The sequence below is a fragment of the Cibotium barometz genome, chromosome 29 (assembly GCF_041138505.1).
Source record: "Cibotium barometz isolate CiBa-2024 chromosome 29, ASM4113850v1, whole genome shotgun sequence".
NCBI lineage: Eukaryota > Viridiplantae > Streptophyta > Polypodiopsida > Cyatheales > Cibotiaceae > Cibotium > Cibotium barometz.
The window spans coordinates 26,963,176-26,986,584 of NC_141074.1; the positions used below are offsets into that span (position 1 = coordinate 26,963,176).

At 48.5% G+C, this 23,409-nt stretch overlaps 1 protein-coding gene across 4 annotated transcripts in view; it reads right to left on the minus strand.

Moving 5' to 3' along the window:
• EMB2458 (FtsH extracellular protease family) overlaps nt 1-23,409 on the minus strand; it is a 137,214-nt gene that overhangs the window by 78,645 nt on the left and 35,160 nt on the right. The gene's annotated exons all lie outside the window — the stretch shown is intronic.

Genomic DNA, 23,409 nt, shown 5'->3' on the forward strand with positions numbered 1-23,409 from the left:
AGTCAGGCACGAGGTACATAGGTCATTCCTCAGCCTTAGCGGGTCAGTTAGTCAGTCAAGTCCCTTAACCCACTTGAAGAGAATCATTCATGCATGTAGAGTCAATAGAAGCCTTAGGGTTTGCATCAGAAAGCACTCTGCATCCTGCATAATATGCATTCATATGCCTTTGCATCATTTAGAACATCCCAGAAGCCTTAGGGAATTTACTACGATTTATCTGGTATTTTTCCCATATTTTATACTATTTATTTAGCATTTATTGTCATTTATAAATATAAACTTTATTAAATTAACAGCCAACTTGACCAACCTCTAGTTAGTATAAATAGGCTTGCATAGGGCTTAGTTTCTCATTCAGTCTTCAGTGTGCTAAGAGCTTTCCTCCTCAACCCTTGGAGTTCCCTTGCCTTCAGCACTAGACTAGTCTCATCCAGCCCTTGGAGTGCTTGAGGTTGCTTCAGCCAGCCTTGTTCATCCAACGCCTGCAGTTCAACAGTCCCTACAGCCCTAGGCGCCTGCATTCACCATCAGATCAGCCCCCTGAATCAGCAAGAAGACCAGCGTTTTCTGCATGTGCACCAGCCGCCTACAGTCCTCTGCGTTTACAGATCAGCAGCCGTACAGTCACCTGCGTTTCTGTCCTGCAGCAGCACACCTGCGTTTCTATCCAGCAGCAGCCGTACAACCTGCGTTTCAGTCCAGCATCATCCCTACAGGTCTGCGTTTCAATCCACAGCAGTTCTCAGCCCTGAATCATCAGTTTACATCAGTACCCCACCTTCTGTGCATCATCCATACATGCAACAGTCATCTGGTGAAGGTAACACAGCATTCATAAGCATTTACAGCATTCTAACATAGCGTAGAACAGTCCACCATCTTCTTTTCTCAGCCTCAGGTGTGTAGCCCTTCCTCATGCCCCTAGGAAGAGTGCATAGGCTCGAGATCAGTTCATCGAGGTGTTTCTACAGCCGTGTACAGTTCAGCCAATCTCCGATCCTCCGAGATCTTGCGTTTGGCTTATCTACAGTCCACAGTCATTCTCTCTAAAGAAATAAAGCAAATACTATCTCGTTATCGGGATAGGGGGTCCTTCAGTGGGTAATTCGGGACCCAATCTAGTGTACACTTCTCATATATCTCTCTCTCATCTCTTTAAAGTTTGAAGTATTGAAATGGATTGCTAAACTCACGAAACTCAGGATACAGAAGACGGTGTGAGCATCTGTGTGACAGGATCTTCCAATACAAAGACTTCCGCTGCATATCACATGTGGACTACCTTATGGGATCTCCGGCTTTGGCACACCTTATCCCCGAATTCTCCATTCCGTCACCCCCTCTCTTTCACTCATACCACCCGTCCCTCCACCACCTCCCCCCATCTCACATTACACTCAGGTCCTCTTTGATCACGAGCTTGACCTTGTTTACTCCAACCACATCTACCGCCAACTCTAGGATGTGAAACCTATTGTCCCCCTATCCACCCTCACAACACAACTCACCACCATACTCCACACATCCGCCACAGCTTCTTTCATATGCACGCGGCGGTCTACCGCCAAGCCACCTTGCGAGTCCATGCTCACAACTGTTGGTATGATGACGAATGTCGGGCCACACGCTATTGTCTTAAGCGTGAGGTACGGATTGGGCAAATCACGAAGCGCCAAGCACAACGGATTTCTCAACGGCTCACCCGACGCAAGAAACAGGAGTTCTATGCTGGGAAAGAGGATGAGTTATACCGACTTTTCTTAGGGCTGAATTGCAAAGAGGCATGGAGGAAACTCTGAGAACATCGCCCTCCCACACCTATCACCTGCCTAGACACATGGCACTCCTATCATATCCCCCATCAGCCACCCCTACCCCCACCACCAGACCCCTGCCCCACCACCTCCACCATCTTCACAAAGGGCATGGTCCTCAAGGCCATTCATAGACTACGCAATGGGCAAGCCCAAGATCATGAGGGACTCACTGCCGAGTACATCTCGCATGCCCATGATACCCTAGCGCCCCTACTAGCCTACATGTTCAATAGAGCCCTTTGTAAAGGATTTCCACCTTCTTGGTCCACCAACACCATCCACCCCATCCTCAAAGACAGACATCCACTTGATCGTAATAACTACAGGACGATCATGATTGGCCACACATTGGCCAAGCTCTATGGATCAGTGCTAGAGGCAGAGCTCAGTTCATTTGCAGAGAGCCAGGGATGTAGAGCCTCAGGACAGGCTGGCTTTCGAAGGAGCTACGCTACCCTTGTCCACAACTTCAACCTCCGTGCCATCATCGAGGAGGGTAGAGCACGACACGAGAGGATTTACTGCTGCTTTGTGGATTTCCGCAGAGCTTTTGATACTGTATCTCGAGCCCGCCTCTTACACCGTCTACAGGAGATCAGAGTTCCATCTGACATGGTTTGGAGCATCATCGCCCTCTATGAGTCCGTCACCGGACGAATGAGAGCCCTAGGAGGTACATCACAGGAGATTCCAGCACCATTGGGGTGAAACAGGCCTACCATGTATCACCCACTCTTTTCGGCCTCTACATTGATGAGATCTTGAGCTTCATTGATGGATTAGGCAGGGCTGGTCCAACACTGGCAGGCATATTGATCCCCATACTACTTTATGCAGATGACATTGTCCTCCTCTCAGACTCAGCCGAAGGGCTTCAGAGACAGTTGAATGCCTTACGTGACTTTTGCACTCAGCGGGACCTCTCTGTTAAGCTTGGTAAAACCAAGGTAATGGTCTTCAATACCTCTCGCCCCGTCACATCCAGATTGAGCTTCACATATAGAGGGGATCATGTGGAGATTGTCTCATCCTATGTCTACCTTGGTGTCACTTTCAATGCCCCATGCTTTATCATGCTTCCCGCAGCACATGCCAGAGTGACGCGGGGATATGCAACCTTGAGCTTACTTGAGCAGCAGTGCTTCCAGGCACATTTCCAGGTGCCCAGGACGAAGGGCTGGCTTTTTGACACCCTCGTCACACCAGCCTTGATGTATGGAGCAGCTTTCTGGGGGCCAGATTTATCGGATGAGGATTGGTAGCGAGTTGAGAGGCCCCAGGTCATGATGTTCTCCCGTATGATCCGCAGCAAACCATCAGTCCCACACAAGATTATCCAGGCAGAGTTTGTTGCAGCCCCGATGGTAGTGGAGGCACTCTTCCAGACAGTCACGTACCTTCATCGCATCAGTCACATGGAACCCCACACGTACCCGAGGCTTGCCCTGGAGTCCTCCAAACAGCCAGCACTTGAGGGGCACTCTGGAGTATGGTATGCACTGGTTTCCACTTGGTTCTCAGTATACGGGCTCTGCATGGACTGCCTACCCCCCCTTCAGTATAGTTTGGACTCCCCTTTTTTCCGACTGTCTAACGAGGTTTCTACTAACTCTACATGCATGAATTAATCTCTTTAAGTGGGTTAAGGGACTTGATTGACTTACTGACTGGCTCTGGCTGAGGAATGATCTGCGTAGCTTGTGCCTAACTTATCCTGGATTGAGAATTACAATGGGGTCACGGCGTACGACAAATATCCCATCATATGCATATTGCATATCATTCATCCATCGCATATAGACCATTGCAACAGCCTTCAAATAATATCTAGTTTTTTTAGGATATTTATTAGTATTTATCTGGCATTTTTTCCATAATTTCCAGCATTTAATACCATTTATCCATCATATGCAAGTCATGTAGCATTTAGTGTCTAGTCGGCCAGTATTAAGTGCCAACCGACCAGCTCTCAAATTAGTATAAATAGGCTTGCTTTGCACCATTCATTCCATCATCTCATAATCAGCCATCCAAGCGTTGAAGCCTTCAGCACAAGGAGCATAAGCGATTGATCATTCAGCCCTAGACCACCTCAGCATTCAGCGTTTTCAGTCCACAGCACAAGGAGCATTAACGCATGAAGCATTCAGCCATTCTCCATCAAAACGCAGCATCTACAGCATTCAGCCCTTCAGGTCACCTTGCGTTTTCTGCCTAGGAGCAGTTTTCAACATCCTTATCTTCATCGTTTTGCTACAGCACTTTGGTGAAGGTAAAACTCAGCATTCATATATAGCCTAGAAACAGTCCCAATCAACCCCTACCTCAGCCTCAGATTTGCAGCCTTCCCTCATTCCATTGGGAAGAGTGCATAGGCTCGAGATTGGATTAGAGGAGTTCTTAGCGAGAGAGCTCGATCCATTCTGCAAGCCAGACGTCCCTGACCCAAAGCATCAGGAACCTCCACCACAAAAAGACGGATTCATGAGGTTCTCCGCCGACATGACATGCTCCCATCACAGAGGCCTGACATTCATTCCACCATCAGATCGGTTCTGGCCGAGGCAAGTATCATCATTAGCTGATCACAGCATATCTCACTGTACACAAGATCATATGTTGATCACATGTACTGTCGGATGTTTTCATTTTACTTTTTCTTTCAGTTTTCCATGGATCAGTATATCCATGGTAGCATTGTATTACTTTTGGTCTCATAGGCCCTTGCGGTCTTCTGTAGACGTTAATATAACTCTCTCTCTCTCTCTCTCTCTCTCTCTCTCTCTCTCTCTCTCTCACCAGGTTGGACACTGAGAGTGTGTGGCTTACACTGACACAGGAGTCAGGGATGAAGATGGCTTTCTATAGAGATCATCTTCTCCATACCACTGAGGATGGGTTCATCATACGCCCGAGATACATGGACACACCCATAGTAACAAAAAAACTTGTTTCTAGCTTTCGAAACCTCGAAACTTCAAAACGGTTTTTAAAAACGGCAGTTTCACCCGAATTTTAGGTTTAGTTTTTCTTTTCCCCTTCCGATTTTCATGGGATTTTTTTACTTTTGTTTTTCTTCCATATCCTCCTCATCACCTTTCTTCCCTCTTCTTCTCCTGCCTCCCTCCTTCCCTTTTTCATCTTCTACTACCTTTTTTTTTTCAACTGGCCTTTGGTCCAAGATCCTCCCATAGTTACCAAATTTCACTGTCCATAGACAGCCACCCATAGGTGCTTATTTATCCACCCGTAGGCGATGCTGCTGAGGAAGCAGTGAGCACCAAGGGGGGGTTTTGAACCCAGGACCTCTTGGTCCTAGGCAAACACCTTCACCACTTGAGCTATCACCTCATTAGCCATCTTCTGCTACTTCTTTCACCTCTACTCCTCCTTCCTTCATTCTCTTCTTCTCTCCTCTTCATCTTCCTTGCTCTTTTTCTCCCTTTCTCATCTTCTCCTTTTCTCTTCTTTCCCCTTTTTCTTCATACACCATCCTTCAATGTCTTAAATCTTTCCCAATTTCTACCTTCTCTTCTTCAATTGCTTAAGAATTCTTAATTAAACCATTTGTGGCATCTAATCAAGCAAAATTGCCATAATGTCTCACCAAAATAAGGATGATTCCCCGAGATGTGTGAGAAGACACCATTGCACTATGTTTTTAGATGGCTACTATAAGTTCTTTAGGTATTTATACTTTATGAAATTATTGATTTTTCGAAACCTCGCAGTTTCTTAGCCGAGGGATGAAACCTCTCGAGGCAAAACCCCAAAAATCCCGAAACGAAAAAAACCTCGAAACATTTCTTGTGACTATGCACACACCTCTCACATGGCATTAGATGTGCTATTGGATAGATCCGCACTGGACCATAGAGATTCTTGCAAAGGAGCGCATCTGTTGCTTGTCCAAGAGTACTATATATGCCATTGTCCAATCTACTATGAGATTCGAGGGAGATTTCACTGTCTCTTCAGAGAGGGCTTCAGACCCTTCGCCGCCACAGTGATGGAGTTCACTGACCAGAGATGGCTCAGACTTTTCTTATTGGAGCTATGCCCGCACAAAGAGGAGATTCTACGCAACAGTGGACCCATGATCAGAGGACCAGTATAGAGACATCTGACCAACTATTTCAGTATTACTTTGCAGGATTGCTCAACCCCAGACCCCCTTAGCATCTACACCGAGATGGAGGAGTGACACATGATCAGGTGCTACAACTTAGTAGAGCCAGACACATGAGCCCAGAGGATCTTGCAGGAGATCTCGTACACACCAGAGGATACAACTGATCATAGCCAAGCACCAGCAAAGGCCTACCAAGCACTTTACCTTTAGATGAGATCGGCCTCATGTTATAGCGTCCCATGCGAGAGTTTCTACGATGACTCTCTCTCTCTCTCTCTCTCTCTCAAAAAGGAGTTGGCAGCCACTTCAAAAAGCAATCTTGAGGATGGAAAATTTCAGCCCTCCTTTCTTGAAGAGCTGAATACCATCAAGGAACAAATGAGGATCATTCGAGAGGAGGAGGAGCAACATAAAGAGAAGACATCTTCATGGGTGGAGGTGATCACAAAGACACAAAAGAAGATGGACTAGGCGGAGAAATGGATCAAGGTCGCCAAGACAGGGAAAGGTAAAGAATCGCCACCCATCCCCACTCCCACCATCATCAACATGACCCTTGAAGAGGAGCAAAGGAGGAAGACCCGGGCCTTACATGTACGAGTGTCCGGTCTAAAAGACCGTGATGATGCGGAAGGGGAAACCAAGGAGCTCTTCTCTATGATGGGCATTGACGCATCAAGAGCTTTCCATAGATATGTTTCATTATATGGTTTTATCCGCTAGATTTTAAATTCCATTTTTCCCCCAAAATTCAAATTCGAATAAAGTAGCCGTTTTGAAGCTTCAAATTAGAAAACGTTTCTTCTTAAGAGAAAAGGTTTGACTCCCTTAAACTGCCAAATAAAAGGGCCCAAGAAGACTCCATTGAGGTCCTAATGAGCTGTCTCCCATCGGTATCCACTAACATGTGGCATGGACTGTCCAGGAGCCTGATGCGTCTCACAGTAGAAGATGATGTCCCTCCAAGTGAAACTATCCTCAAAAGCCCCTACATCAAGACGTAGAGATCCATTACAATTCCAAGTAGCAACTTTGAGTGTAGTCCCATAGGTCTCGCGCCGTCATGAAGAGCGCCTCTCCATAATCACCACTCTACCATCTCTATGAAGGCCACTTTCCCTTTCTCTCGGGCTGCCCTTATCTCTGGCATAACTTCTTTCATGTGGGCAAGTTGCGAGAGTGTGAGGTCATCTCCAAGAAATATTCCCGTCTTCTTGAGTGTAGGACGTCTCTTCAAGAAGTCCTCCTTCGCTTCCATGGAGGGGAAACGAATGATAAGTGCTCTCTCCTTAGAAGATTCGCCACCACTACCTTCTCTCTTCTTTCCCACTCTCCATGCCTTTGTGTGCGTGGCTAGATCACGGATCTGTAATCTCCGCTCAAATCGGAGCTTGTATGTAGAAGTTATGGAGGTCCAAAAATTGTAAAATTGCCCCTCCCCCCTTTTGGGGGGAAAAGTGCACCCTTTGACCACTCTTACACCTCTCTTAATCACCAATGGTTTTTGCTTACATGGCGGGCTCCTATTTGTCAAAAAGTTAAACGTTTCCATAACCTCATGGCAAATTAAAGGGCCCAAAAAGACTCCATTGAGTTCCTAATGTTGTAGACAGGAGACTCGTTCAGAGCATAGAGGACGGGGCTCAGGAGGAGTGGCAGTATTGTTTAGAGAGGAGCTACAGCCACTGATACATATAGTCCGCAGAGATGAGCAGGCTCGGTACATGTGGGTTAGACTGAGGGCAGAGATGGCCCCATGCTATTTTGCTCCTAGTACATCAGTGTATGCATCACCTAGCGGGCAGTCTCCCTTTTCTATTTTGGATGATGACATTTGGGAGTTCTCCAGGGATGGTGACATCATTCTCCTGGGGGACTTCAATGCCAGGACCGCCCATAACCAGACAGTATTTTATGATACCTCAAAGGAGATGTTGAGGGAGCTTGATGTTAGGGATTAACCACTATACTTGTTGTACCAATCCTTACACTTGTTGTACCAGCCCTTACACTTGTTGTACCAATCCTTACACTTGTTGTACCAACCACTGTACTTGTTGTACCAACCACTGTACCTACTGTACAAACCATTGCACTTGTTGTACCAGCTAAATGGAGAGTTGTACTTGATGTACCAGCTCTATTGCATGAAGACCCATGGTTTTTGGGGAAGAATCAGTACCCACACGGAGGTATATGGATTATATTGCTGGCTCAGCATTTCTACAGCCTGTGTTCCAACAGAATGTTATGGTTGCCTCGTGTTGGGTTGTGTTATGGCATTTGTATGTGGATAATCCGACATCTCCCGTGGAGAGAGTAAGGCCCTCAAAGCTTGTACATGATATTATTCTCCTTGGGTGATAAAATACTCCGAGGAGGGGGTCAGCCCGTTCGGACCTCTATCCGGTGTCACATGTGCAAGCTCCATTTTCAGCATTTGTGGATGTTTTGTCCAACTTTTATGTTTTATGCAAAGTGATGATGGATATGTGTTAAGGCTATGGCCATGTTTAAATGTTTTAATATGCATTGCTGGTATCAACAAGTGTGTCAAAGGCCCTAGTCTCCTCGGCACTACGAGTTACAAAATGTAGGTAAGCCCAAGCAGATCCAACCTAGAATCATCCACCACCCATCCAATCGAGAAAGGGAGCTCAGAATACCAAGGATACAAATAAAGATTCTTATATCACCTTAGGAGGCAAGATAGATAGGGAATACAAAAGCCTAAGAAGACAGCTGAGGAAAAGGCCAAGAAGGGCATTACTAGTGGATATCTCCAACCAGACGAGCAAACACAGTACAAGGAGGAGAACCAATGCTTCTTCTGCGACACCATGGAACATGATAAGAAATATTGTACCAAGTGACAAGCTACACAAGCCTCCAAGACATCTGCCTCCACAGTATTCACCACCATAGCTTCATCCACACTTCCAACATCGGCAACTAATGCCGATGTTGGAAGTGGAAGGCTACACAAGCCTCCAAGACATCTGCCTCCACAGTAGCCACCACCTCAGCTTCATCTACACTTCGAACATTGGTGGCTCGGCCACTAATAACATACAACTCTTACCCGCTTTAAACTCAATACCAACAATGGCATTTGACAATAAGCAAGAGGGTGAGGTTGAGGGGCAAAAGAAAGCTCTCATCTATGCTTATGGCACAGTGAAGGGACTACAACTTATTGTCCTCTTCAATATGGGCAGCTCTGAAGATGCCATTTCTCCTCGATTGGCTAAAAAGATGAGTTGTACACTTGTACCCATCATCTCGACATAGACGGGCTCATACCTAGTCTTCGCACTCATATTTCCCATAAGGCTCAGTAATTTGAATTCAATGTTCAAAAGCCCACATTTTGGCCGGACTTTATCGTCTTCCCTCTTTTGGGATGAGATATGATTCTCGGCATTTAGTAGTTTAGACAATATGCACCCATTCTTGATTGGAGGCAGAACACTTGATGGTGTTCTTGAGCCTGTCCTGATTCGCAGGGATAGGAGCATTCTCGACATTCCACTCATCTCGCATGTATAGGCCCAGAGAGTCATTAAAAAAGGAGCCAAATGATTCGTTGATGGATGATCTCCCGTCCCAACTCCCCCCTAGTCCTGACTCCTCCTGAGGATCATCGCGTTGAGTTGGTCCCGAGGATAGAACCACTCAATAAGTTCCCTTTTCATCCTTCTAAGGCATTTGAGGACGAACCGGAGGACCACCTTTCCTGGTTACTCCAAGCTGGATTTATCTAGCCCTCATCCTCACCCTTTGCTGCACCTATTTTATTTGTGCAAAAGAAAGACAAGTGTGCACAATTATGTGTGGACTTCAAGGCATCCAATAAGCTCACAATCAAAAATATAGGTTCCCAATGCCTAGGATTGAGTATATCCTTGAGCAACTCAATGGTGCTAAGTTCTTTTCCAAGATAGATCTCAAAAGTGGCTATCATTAGGTTCGTCTTTTTACGGCTGACATTCCAAAAACAGCCTTTACGACTGAACGAGACCACTACAAGAATGTGGCAATGCCATTTGGTCTCACTAATGCACTGGTCACATTCAACAAGATGATGTCCAAGGTCTTTGTGGAGCTCATACAAAAGCGGGTGTTCATCTTTTTAGATGACATACTCATTTTTTCTGCCACTAAAGAGTAGCATGAGTGGGATGTGGAAAAGATGTTGCAACTATTGCGGGACAATGAGCTCTTTATCAATGCAAAGCTTGGAGTAGTGGAAACCACTATCTGGGATATGTCATCAACGCAGATGGGGTTAGCCTTGAATAGGAAAAGGTACGGGCAGTTCTCCAATGGGATATTCCCAAGAATGCTCAAGAGATCCGCTCTTTTGCAGGTCTCTGTCACGTATATAGGCAAATTTTTCAACCTCGCAGCACCTCTTACAGCCTTGCTCAAGCGCAAGTTGCCTCTAAGTCTCTGGTTCTCATGTTGGCTTTATGGGATGATCCTTTTGAGGTGTTACCAATGCCAACAAGTCAGTCATATGAGCTGTCCTCCTACAAGAAGGGCACCCAGTGACATTATATAGCTGGAAATTAAATGACACAGAGAAGGACTATTCCGTATATAACAAAGAGTTATTGGGGGTAATGACGGCTCTTAAGCATTGGAAACCTTTCCTTTATGGGAGGAAATTCACAATTAAAACGGATCACCAGGCACTTAAATGGCTGCAAATCATGCCTAAAGCTAAATGGAGTGACAAACAAGCCAAGTGCAATCAGATTTTCCAGCAATTCAGAGGTATTATTGAATACATCTCTACCAAAAAAAATCCCATTGCCAATAATATAAGTCGCAAAGGTACCATTCACACTCTGCAGGAGTCCATTGTGCTCAACATACAGAGAAAGGATTTAGTCATTATTAAGGCACAGTACAAGGATTCTTTGGAATTCAGGACTCGGTATAGATTGGTCCTTCAGTCAGAACTGGGTCACCCAAGATGACTCGTTCTACAAGAACCAGCTTTGCATACTAAGAGAGAAGCGACAAGCACTTCATTACAATGCCCATGGCTCTATTGTCGGAGGTCACCACGCTATCCACAGTACATTGGAGAAGTTAGAGCGTTCATTTTATCGACCAAAAATGAGAGGGGATGTCTATCAGCATGTATAGTCATGTAAGATTTGTCAAAAGGTTAAGGTTCCTCATAGAAGCAAACAAGGACTACAGCCTTTGTCAGGTCCAGATACACCTTTCCACGATATCACCATGGACTTTGTAGGATCCCTTCCAATAGCATTTGGATCCACGAACACACAATGCATGATGATAATTGACCGATTCAGTAAGTTTTGAATGCTCATTCCGTGCAAACAAACGGCCACAACAAAAGATACGCCTCGCTTGTTTCTTCACCTTTGGTACCCCATATGTGGTTTCCAAGGACAATTACATCTAAGAGGGATCCCATGTTTACTTCACATTTTTGAAGAGCATTATTCGACAACTTTGGGACAAAGCTATAGTTGTCCAGAGCATTCTATCCACAGCTTTACCATCCCCACCCTCAATCACCAATGTTGTTCAATTCTTGCCCGCTTTCAATGAAGTACCCGTAGTGCTATTCGATGATAAGCAAGAGGGCGGATTTGAGGAGTTCCATAAGGGTCTTATCAGAGCTTATGGCACAACAAAGGGGTAACAATTTTAAAATTGTGCGGAAGTCTCTTGAGAACTCGCTCGCTGAAGCTTTCGCCCCCCTTGCTTGCGTTGCCGCTTGCTCGCACACCCCCCTCCCCGCCCTCACGACTGCTCCCCCCGCCTGCCCCGTCCTCTCCGCCCTCGCGTCTACTCCCCCCGCATGGTTTTCTCGCGCCCCCCGCCCCTTCTCTTTCGTGCCCGCCGCCCCCTGCCCGCCTGCCCCGCCTACTTCGCGCCCCCCTGCTCTCTCCCCTTCCTCCGTGACCCGCCCCCCTCCGCCTGCCTCCGCCCCCTCTCCCCCCCCCCTTTTTCGCGTTTCCTCCGCCCCCCCTGCCTTTCGCCGCCTCTACCTTACGCCCCTCCCCCTCAATTTTTTTAAATTTTTTAATTTTTTTATTTTTATTTTTATTTTTATTTCTTTTTCTTCCGCCCCCGTCTGTTTTTAGCCCCTTCCCCTCTGTCTCCCCCCTCCCCCTCTGTCTTCCGCCTTTCCTCCTCCGCCCCTCCCCGCTCCGCCTTTTGTGCAGCTCGGTTCTTGCAGGACACTCCGTTTTCGCTTCGCCTTCAACTAAGCTTCACACACTGATGGAGGTTTCTCCCGCCCCACCTCAGAGGGACTCTTCCGCAGCCCCCTCGCCCGCCCCTGAGGATACCCCCATCAGGCTTTCTCTTTCGCCAGAAGAGGAAGCGAGCCTCGCCGCAGAGGTGGAACGCCTCCAGGCACATTCCACCATCTGCCGTATAGTCGGCACTCGCCCCAGTAGAGGGGAGATCCGGGATCTTCTACAAGCCCACCTTCTTGCAGATGTGGGCAAAAATCCTGGACGTTCAGTTACTGGGTCGCGGACACTACCAGATTGAGTTCGAGACGGCCCAGAGCGTGGCCCAGGTCCTAGCCATGAGTCCCCTTGACATCACGGGCGCTCGGGCCTTCTTCAGACCTTGGCAACATGGCTTCGACCCAGCAGCGGCCAAGCACGGAGAGCGCCTATTCCATGTCACAGTTTGCTTCCGTGGACTCCGCCGCGAGTACCTTCCACTCCTTTCTAGGATAGGAGCATTGGTGGGCTCGGTGCTTGAGACTGGCCCCACAGTAGCTTCAGAGGTGGCTGGAGCAACTGGCCTGCCTTCGGTCAAAGTTTTGGTTCCTGACATCTCCTCCCTTCCGAAGGTCATTCAGCTACCTAGGATGGGGGGGGTGGATCGATCAGAGACTGGAGTTTTTGGGGCTCCCGAACCAGTGTTTTATATGCAGGCAGGTCGGCCACCTCGCCAAGGCCTGCCCTCGCAGGAGACCCCGACCTTCACCGCAGCAGCAGCAGGCCCCCGATGGCCCGCCCACAAATGCGGCTCGGCAGGCAGCCTCCAGGACACCTGCTCAGCCCACAGAGACCTCGGATTGGCAGCCTGGACACGGGCGCCGTAGAGGGAGACAGCCACAGCAGCATGCCCAGAGACCGATGCAACAGCAGTCACAGTCTCAGCATCACTGGGTTCTAGTGAGGAACAGCTTGCTCCCCTCCAGGAGGAGACCCCGGCGCAAACTGAGGATCAGGAGATGCCAGCATCCCCTCCTTCGCCCCCACCCACCCCTCCCCCGTCCCCCCCTCCCGCCTCGCTTCCACCTTCGCCTCCTCCCGTTCCCGCTCCCCTTTTGTCAGCAGCTCTTTCCCCACCCCCTTCTCCCCCCCTCCTCCCCCTCCGCTCGCCTCAGCTCCCCGGGAGGCCCTGGCAGTACCCTGGCGCTCACCTGCAGTCCGGCGGGCACAAAGCACCGACCTTGCTCGAGCACCGCACAGGAGACCTACCATGCCGATTCGGGCTTCACGGATATCCTCTATCCGCAATCGGCTGAGTAGTCTCGACACTAGACAACGCTCGTAGGCTTTTGACTACTCCTTCACACGGCTTTTTGGAGCGGAAGGCCCCCATGAGCCAGCACCCATCAGAGTTCATGTGGTGATACCTCTGGCCCAAGGGGAGGAGGCACTTGATTCAGCGGTGGCCTTCTCCGTCCCTCTCTGTGGCACTAGCGACCCGGAGTGGACTCTGGATCTCGCTCTTAGCATTTTGAAGACTCAGGGAGTTGAGTTTTCTCACCATGTGAGCGATCTGGAGATGACAGACGTGATAGGCCGACTCTGGGAGCTGGCTCATTTCTTTGATACCGGGAGTGCGGATGCCTCCGGGATTCCACATTTGGTGGTTCGCATAGTGGCAGACCTAGCACGCGACCCTGGATATGTATGCATACACGAGGTTGCTCTCTCTGAGTGGGAGGCAGTCGCCATGGGACACAGCCACTGGCGCCTGATCTGAGATTCTTGCAGCACACCAGGTGGGCAGATTCGTAGCCGCTCGGATGGGGACTATTCTGCATCCAAGCCGCTTGCGAAGGCCCACCGTATGGCTGAGACAGCCTCCACCTCAACAGGTCATCAATGAGGATCATCTCATGGAATGTACAGGGCCTTGGCGGCGCACACTATGTACGTTATTGTGGTTGCTTGAGTCAAGAGCTTCAGAGATGCCTGGTTGGGGGCAATATTGATATTCTGATGATGCACGAGCACCATTTGAGTGAGAGCAGGATTCAGAGATATGGTTCGGTGATGCCTGGTAGATGGGACACATTTTGGTCTGCAGGGTTTGGCCCCTTGGGTGGGCAGGGAGGAGTATGTATGGTCATTGCGGATGTAGGGCGGCAGGCCATTGTGGATCGCGGGGTCATTGTGCCTGGTAGAGCACAGTATGTTATTCTGAGGATGCACGATGAGCTCTTTGGCGTGCTCAATGTCTATGCGCCCAACCATGCTAGTGCCAAAGAGCACAATATGTTATTCTGAGGATGCACGATGAGCTCTTTGGCGTGCTCAATGTCTATGCGCCCAACCATGCTAGTGCCAGAGCAGAGTTCTGGACCCTTGTTACCCGAGGCCGCACATTGGTGTGTCGGGGGAGACTTCAACATGCTTGAGGACCCGGCCGATAGGGTGGGAGGCAGTCATGTTACAATGCACGGCACGGAGCTTGCAGCTTGGAAGCGATTTTGCACGACACTGCGGATCACTGATGCATGGCAGCATGAGGCTTTCTCCCGCTCTCAGGACAGTCTTAGTTTCTCTCGGTCGGATCGTCGGCAGGGAGGGACTAATCTATCACGGATTGATCACTTCTATGTGGGCGACAGGTTCGGGGAGCGTGGGGGCTCCGTTGGCATTCTCGCTGGTACCTCTTTTTCAGACCATGCGCCAGTTATTTTGACACTTGAGGAGAGGACACGGGAGACCAACTTGCAGTTGAGGATCCCAGAGAGGATACTTACAGATCCCAGTCTTTCTAAGGACCATGAGAGGATATGGCATGATAGCCAGAGCTCTGACCTGGATGCAGCAGGCCAGTGTGCCCAAGATTCATCAAGCTCAGCTCTTTTTTGCACACTGTAGCCTTGACACGGCTGGGAGAGACACGAGAGCGGGAGCGTCGCTTGAGACGTAGCCTTGCTTCGCTCCAGCGCCTTCAGGAGCAACAGCCTACATGTGAGTGGGTGGCGTCCCAACTGAGCCAGGCACGCCAGGAGGTTAGAGACGCAAAGGAGCAGAGACATGAGTTCTACTATCATCGCCAGGCCTCTCAGTGGTGGACGCAGCTTGGTGATAGAGTGAGTGGGGAGTTCTTTGAGATTACCGGACCCCGCCATGCTCGAGCAGGAGTACGCCAACTCAGGAGGCAGGACGGATCGTTAGCTAATGAGCCCGGAGAGATTAGAGCCATTGCCACTAAGTTCTATAGAGACTTGCTTTCAGCGGAGCCAGCCACGGAGGCACGTGATGCTTGCAGACAGACTGTGTGGGCCCATGTGCAGAGGAGGGTCACAGATCGTATGCGCACAGTTCTAGGTGAGCCTCTTTCAGAGGACAAGCTTGTTGAGGCTTTGAGGGTCCTTCCGCGCCATAGTTGCCCTGGGGAGGACGGATTGACGCCTGCCTTTTTTATGCGCTACTGGGACCTTTTGGGGCCAGGCCTCCACAGGGGCTTTCAGTATGTTTTGGACACTGGGGTGATGCCACAGAGCTTTTCAGAGGGCTTGATCTTTCTTATCCCCAAAGGGGAGGTAGTGTCAGATGATATTCGGCATTGGAGACCTATTACGATCCTCAAAATACTGTCTACAAGGTCCTGGCAAAGGCCTTGAGTTTGAGGATCCAGCCCTTCCTTGGGGAGCTGATTCATGCTACCCAGACAGGATTCGTCAAGGAGCGCAGTATCCTTGACAACATTTTCACCTTCTAGGAGGCGACAACCCGAGCTAGATTTCTCGATGAGGACCTGGTCGTGATGCTTCTCGATTTTGAAAAGGCATACGATAGAGTCGATTGGGGTTTCTTAGAGGGCACTATGCTTCGCCTGGGTTTTGAGCCAGTCTGGATTCGAGGAGTGGCGGCTCTATATTCCACAGCTCGTAGCCAGGTGTTGATGGCAGGAGGATGCGGGCCGAGTTTTGAGTTGACCAGATCAGTCCGTCAGGGGTGCCCTCTCGCCCCGTTTCTTTTTCTCTTCTTTGCTGAGGCTATGAGCATGTATCTGATAGTAGAGGAGGTTGGTTTGAGAGGACTCCAGCTCCCAGTCCGGGGTGAGGACCTACTCGATTCTGAGTTTGCTGATGACACGGGATTGTTTTTGCATGGCCAGGAGGCCAATCTTTAGAGGGCAGAGCAGTCTTTACACATTTTTGGTGCAGCTTCGGGAGCATTGATCAATTGGCGCAAGACAGTGGCCTTTTGGATCAGTAGCGCTCCCGATCCAGCATGGAGCCTAGACCTGGGTTTTAGATGGATTCCTCATGGCACAGCAGTACGGTATTTGGGATGCCAGATTGGACTTGATTTGTCACCTGAGCAGCAGATCGCCCCGCTTCTACTGAGCACTCGGAAGAAGCTTTTGTATTGGAGTACAGCTCGGCTATCCTTGGCTAGGAGGGTGGTAGTGACAAATCAGGTGCTTTTAGCGACTATGTGGTACATCACGTCTTGCTGGATCTTCTCGAGTTCTTGCATCAGCCAGGTACAGAGGCTGATCAGGAACTTTCTTTGGTCTGGGCGGGATCGGGCTAAGGTTGCTTGGGTAGTTATTACTCTTCCGCTGGCCCAGGGGGCTTGGGCATTAAAGATCCAGTTGATCAGAGTAGAGCCTTATTGGGGAAGCTTATTGTTCGGGGGCTGCTTCCACGCGCTGGGCATTGGAAGGAGCTTCTTTTTCAGCGAGACTACAGGCTAGGGCTCCCCCAGCAAGGGGCACTTGGGCACCAGAGATACGATGGATCTTCATAGAGATGAGGAGGACAGGCCTCAGTAAAGGATGGGAGGACAGATTTGCCTTGAGCATCCTGCGAGCTTGGGAGCTGTTGAGACCGGGGCTTTCTCAGAGACCTCCTACTTGTGATGAGGAGCGAGCCAGACAGCCACTCATCTGGAGCCCCGCGGTACGCACAGAGCAAGGTCATATGCTGGGTTCTCGGCCTCGTCTAGCCTGGGGACCATTGGCGGCAGGCCCAGCACGCAGTTTTGGAGATTGGCAGGCCTTCTGCAGTCTCCCAGAGGAGATCCAGGTGGAGAGGCTGAGTCACTTCAGAGGGGGGCTATTTATGAGGGATGACATTCAAGAGGCACTCACTGAGGAGTGGTTCACGCCTTTCGAGCCAGTGGCCCCACGGTGGATGGGAGCCTTTACACAGTTGGAGATCCTGATTGCTGTCAGAGCTTGCACTCAGGATGGTAGATGCCTCTACTATGAGATCCAGGATGAGGGCAGACTTCAGAGAGTGGAGGCGGAGTTGCCTTTGGTTGCAGAGTGCATCTTTCAGAGGATACGGGTAGTGGCCACCGCTTCCCGCAAGTGGCATATTGATCCAGACCTTGCAGATGTGGACTCTGATTGGCGCATATGGGCATATGCTGCGCACCCCTTGGCCCGGTTCCACCAGTGGGACCCTGGCGAGTACGAGTGGCATGACCCTTATGCGTCCCCCGAGGCCACAGAAATCACCTTTTTCCAGTACATTGTTCGGTTGGGGGGGCATATTTTGTCTGCAAGGAGGATGGTCTCTCCAGCTGCATCGGAGCATTGGCGGCTACAGGGACTCTCACAGGAGTTCCTGGAGGATTTTTGGGCTAGGCTCTGGGCTAGCCGACACGCACGCAGGATCTCGACTTTCCAGTGGGCTGGTTGCCCACAGGGGCTCTGCAGTTGGCACCTGGCTTGTCTACAGTGGTCTTCCGACGGCCTACGTCCGATGCGGCCACCCATTGGAGACACAGACACACTGCCTATGGGACTGTCCACAAGCGCAACAGATTTGGCTGAGGATGCTGCGCATTTTGGCCCCCCTCTCTCCAAAGGGCATGTATACGTGGGGTGCCGCTGCTTGGTCGACTTCGCCAGGGCCTGCTCTGGGATACGAGACGGAGCAGGACAAACACGCCATCAGATTCATTAGGGGCCAGCCTCGCCTTGTTCCTTCACCAGATTTTTCGTCCGCCGGCTGGACACATGAGAGGGATCTACGATGGGAGCTCCTCAGCAAGCTCACCATATGGTTCACCAGGAGAGCCCGGTGTTTCAGGGCCTTTGAGGGGAGACTGGAGCCACTAGCAGAGACTGTTCGGGGGATTTGGCAGGAGTTGATCCACACACTGCGAGGACAGTATGACCGCATCCGGGGCGACTCGGATGCGGCGATCTTGCGGTGCCAGGCCTTTCACACCACTTGGCGCAGCGGCCCCTTCTATACCCTACACGCGGGTACCCCCCGCTGGCATTACAGGCCACCTGTTTGGATTTTCCCCCCTCCTATTATATTATTTGTACTGATATTTGTACTTTTTTAAACCTAGGGAGAGTCTCCCTAGCTGCCTTGATTGTATCTCTGCTCTGCCTTCTTATGAGCAGGAGAGTTTTTGTCGCGCAGCGGGCGTTTTTTATAACTAATGAAAGGATCTTTTCTCGGAAAAAAAAAAGGGGTAACAACTTGTTATCCTCTTTGCAATGGGCAGTTCCGAAGATGCCCTCTCTCCAAAGTTGTGACCAAGATGAGATGTGCCCTAGTGCCTTATCATTTGGACGTGGACAGGTTCAACAATTCACCTTCACAGTCCAGAAGGCCCAGTTTCAAGGGGATTTCATTGTCTCGCCCCTCCTCGGGTGAGACATGATCCTAGGGATTTAGTGGTTCTACCAGTGTGCACCCATTCCAAGTCGGAATCTTCAAAGCCGATATCCCGAAGACGGTCTTTCGAACAGAACGAGATCATTGCAAATTCGTGGTCATGGCTTTTGCACCAGCTACCTTCAACAAGATGATGTCTCGAGTCTTCACTGTACTCAGCAGTAAATGTCGATTCATTTTTTTGGATGACATTCTTATTTTTTCTGCCACTACAAAACAGCATGAGAAGGATATGCAGGTCTTGCAAATTTTGCGAGATGACGAACTTTACACCAATGCGAAGAAGAGCATATTTGGAGTTCAAGAAGTCCAATACCTGGGCTACGTGATCAGTTCCAACGGAATTCGCCTTGACCCTAAGCAACTAGGGCCAATCCTTGATTGGGACTTCCGAAGAAAGTCCAAGAGATACGATCCTTCATGAAGCTTTGCCAAGCATATAGCTCGCATATGGATCAGTTTTCTAACCTTGCAACGCCATTGACAGATTTGCTCAAGGGAATGAAGACTAGAAGACAGAAGTTCAGTCAGAGGTAAGGCTTTCAAGGCGTTCTTTGTTCTGCAAAAGTTGGCTTCCGAAGCACCAGTCCTCAAACTCGCATCATGGGATGATCCATTCAAGGTGATCACTAATCACTGATGCAAGTAATCTCGCCATTGGAGCAATATTACAACAAGAAGGAAGACCCGTGGCGTATTACAACAGGAAGTTGAATGATGCAGAAAAGAACTATTTTGTCTATGACAAAGAGTTGCTAGGGGTTATCACAACCTTGAAACAATAGAAGGCTTTTCTTTATGGAAGGAAGTTTACTATGAAACCAGATCACCAGGCCTTGAAGTGGTTACAGACTATGCCAAGTGCCTAGTAGAGCGATAGGCAGACTCGGTAGAGTCAGTTGTTCCAACAGTTTGGCAGAATGATTAAGTACGTACCAAGTAAGAACAACCCTGTGGCAGATGCTCTTAGTCAGAAAGGTAGTATTCGGACACTATAGGAGTCCACTCCGTTGGAGATACAAGGAAAGGACTTAGATAGTATGAAGGCATAGTATGCAGATTACCCAGAATTCAGGACTCCTTACAATATGGCCCTTTATTCAGAACCGGATCATTATAACATTCAAAACCGTTGGCTCTTTTACAAGACTCGACTATGTATTCTCAAGGAGAAGAGAACGGCACTCCTCCATGATGTCCATGATTCACTCGTTGGTGGTCACCATGGGATCAACAATATTTTGGAGAAGTTAGAAGGATCATTTTATTGGCCAAAGATGCACAGAGATGTATACAACTATGTCTCTGCATGTCCCATATGTCAGAAAGTTAAAGTACCTCAAACCAAACAGGCTGGGTTGCTTCGGCAATTGCCCGTTCCTGAGGGTCCTTTTCATGACATTTCGATGGATTTCGTTGGACCACTCCCCGCATCTATTGGATCTCGGAACACAATGTATGATGATAGTTAACAAATTCAGTAAGTTTCGTATGCTTATACCATGCAAACAGACGGCCACAGCAAAAGACATGGTTGAGCTCTTTGGTATCCAGTATGTGGTTTGCCATGGACCATTACTTCAGATCAAGATCCAAAGTTTACATCTCACTTCTCGCAAGCTTTGTTCGACAAATTTGGTACCAAATTGCAATTGTCCAGTGCCTTCCATCCTCAAACCGATGGACAAACAGAGATTTACAACCAACTGGCTTTCGATGTGCTTAAAGCGTACTGCCATGATCAGCAGTTGAAGTGGGAGCTTCATCTTGTCCAGTGCATTCCATCCTCAAATCGATGGCCAAATAGAGATTTACACCTAGTTGGCTTTCAATGTGCTTAAAGTGTACCGCCATGATCAGCAGTCAAAGTGGGAGCTTCATCTCCCATTGGTGCAGGCAATTCTCAATGACACACTAATGAAGTGTTGGCAAAACTCCTTATGAGGCAGCCTTTGGTCAAAGGTTTTCATCCCTTCTCACTCGGATGATATCTCCCTCTTTGGAAGCCAACGAGACATCAGAAACATTTTCAGTCATCATTGAGTTAGTCAAAGAGTGCCTTACCAAAGCTCAGGAGGATTACACAAGACAGGCATATAAGTCAAGAAGAGATGTCAACTTCAAGGAAGGAGATTGGGTATACTTAAGGATCATGACACAAAGACTCAAGCAAGTGGGCAAGCGCTGTCCAAAGTTATTATTCAAGAATTTTGGTCCTTTTCCCATCATCAAGAAGTTAAGTGATGTCTCCATGTAACTCACATTGCCAGACAATTGGACGCACGATACACGTCTTCCATGTCTCTTGGTTAAAGCCTTACATCGGACCTTCATTGCAGAATGTTCCAAAAGAGAAGCAATGAGAAATGGTTGATGAAGCAGAAGTGATAAGACCCTAGCAGATCCTTCTACACATTAGAAGCATGGTTCTAGACGACAATCAATTTTATACCAAGTTCAAAGATCAAGGAACCCATGAAGCCATTTGGCTAGATGAATAATTCTTCGTAGAGTATCCATAGTTATTAGCGGACTACCTCGAAGCCATGAACCTGCCACCAAGCTAAGGAGGAGGGAATGTCACGTGCACCCATGCATTGTAGACACGGTGACACACTGGCTCATCAACAGTGCAAGAAACATGTCCAGAAGTAGTACCTTGCTAGGAGATTTTGTGGTATGCCGTGAGCCCCTGTATATTGTTTAGAGGATTGCTAAAGACTCGCTAATCTTGGGTGTAAAGAAGGCCCTGTTGTTTCACATGGTCCTAGCTTGGCATATGCTACAGTCTTCCATGTGTCTTACTGGTCTTAGATGAGCAACAAAATAAGATTTTTCACGAAGCCGAAGTCATCGAGCCCGAGCAAATTCTCCTCCATAGATGAAAGCATGGTTTCGGTCGCAAACGACAGTTCTACACGAAGTTCAAGGACCAAGGCACTTTTGAAGCTGTATGGCTAGATGAAGAGTTCTTCCAAGAGTACCCGCAGATATTGTGGAACTACTTAGAAGCCATGAACCTGCCGCCAAGCTAAGCAAGAGGAAAGTCATGTGTACCGTACATTGTGGTGCTATGTGGCATGTAACAGTATACATTAATAATACCCTTTCAAAAATATTGTTGTATTCCGTGCCCCATTGTGAGCCCCAGTCCGGGACATGTTAGGCACAAGCTATGTAGGTCAACCTTAGATGCCAGGGTCAGTCCCCTAACTCACTTGGAGACCAACCATTTAGGTCATCTCAGGATAGGGCATATATGTCAGTCCATTAGAATGCATTAAACCAAGCATATAAAGGCATGTAGAGGTATAGCAATATGGTCCAGCCCATGGGACATGCAAGGCATTATTTATGCCTTGTGTAGGATGCCAAACATTGTAGGCAAACCCTAAACACCCAATCGGCCAGCATGGGTATCATATATCTGCACTCGGGCAACATAAACATCATCCAACAGCAGTCCACCATCATTACGAAATTGCACATATGATTTTTGTCGCATTTAATGCTCATTTTAGCTAGTCATGGACAATAGAAATTGGCCGACAGCAGCATATCATCACCGACCAGCAGCATAGGTTACTATACAAGCAGCCCATAGATCCCTTGCATAAATCATCTCATTTCATAGAAGTTCATCAAGCAGAAAGTGAATGTGTGCCTAAAAGCATCCGGTTTCTTCCAGAGCATACAATCAGCCTTCAAGCATCCCATGCTTCATTCCCTAGGCAGCATAGAAGATTCTCATCTTCAGCCAGCATATGTGCATATCCTCAGCAGTTCAGGACTTGCATAAGTGGCTTCATAGAGTCTTCTACAGTGCTTTTGGGTCAGCATATTGTTCAGCCTGCATTCGGTCTTTCTCGTTCTTGCGTTTGGCAGTCCTTAGTCATCATTCACATCATTGTACAAAGTTCTCCAAAGTAATACAAGCAAATACTCCTACTTGCACAAAGGGCCCTTCAGTAGGTAATTGAGACCTTGCCTCAGAGGCCCTTCAGTGGGTAGTTGAGAGTCGAGACCCAATCTGGTGTCGACTCTAATCTTCTCTCTCAACTCCTCTCTCTTAAGTAAAGTGGATTGCATAAACTCACAGGTTTAAAGAATGCTTTGTTGTGAGTTACAGCAGTCAGCCTATTGCATGCTACACAGTACGACTACTACTACTACTGACATATAAGCAGGAGGGCATGCAACCTTGGCCTCTTTGGAAAGAGAGTGCTTCTTGGCACATATTCAGAAACCCGCAGTAAGTATTGGCTCTTTGACACACCTTAGTAGGTATGGCCAGCAGGTATGCATGGCCAGCCATTTGCAGACCAGGATTGGGGGAGGATGTGTGGAGTATTCAGAGGCTTGAGGTGCTGATGTTGTCACAAATGATCAAGAGTAAGCCGACTGTGCCCCATGACATAATACATGCAGAATTTGGGGTAGACCCACTGGTCACAAATGCTCTCTTCCACACCATTACTTACATTCAGGACGTTGCTCCCTGGACAGATACTGTCTCCGTCCGCTACCACAGAGGCCCAGCGTATTAT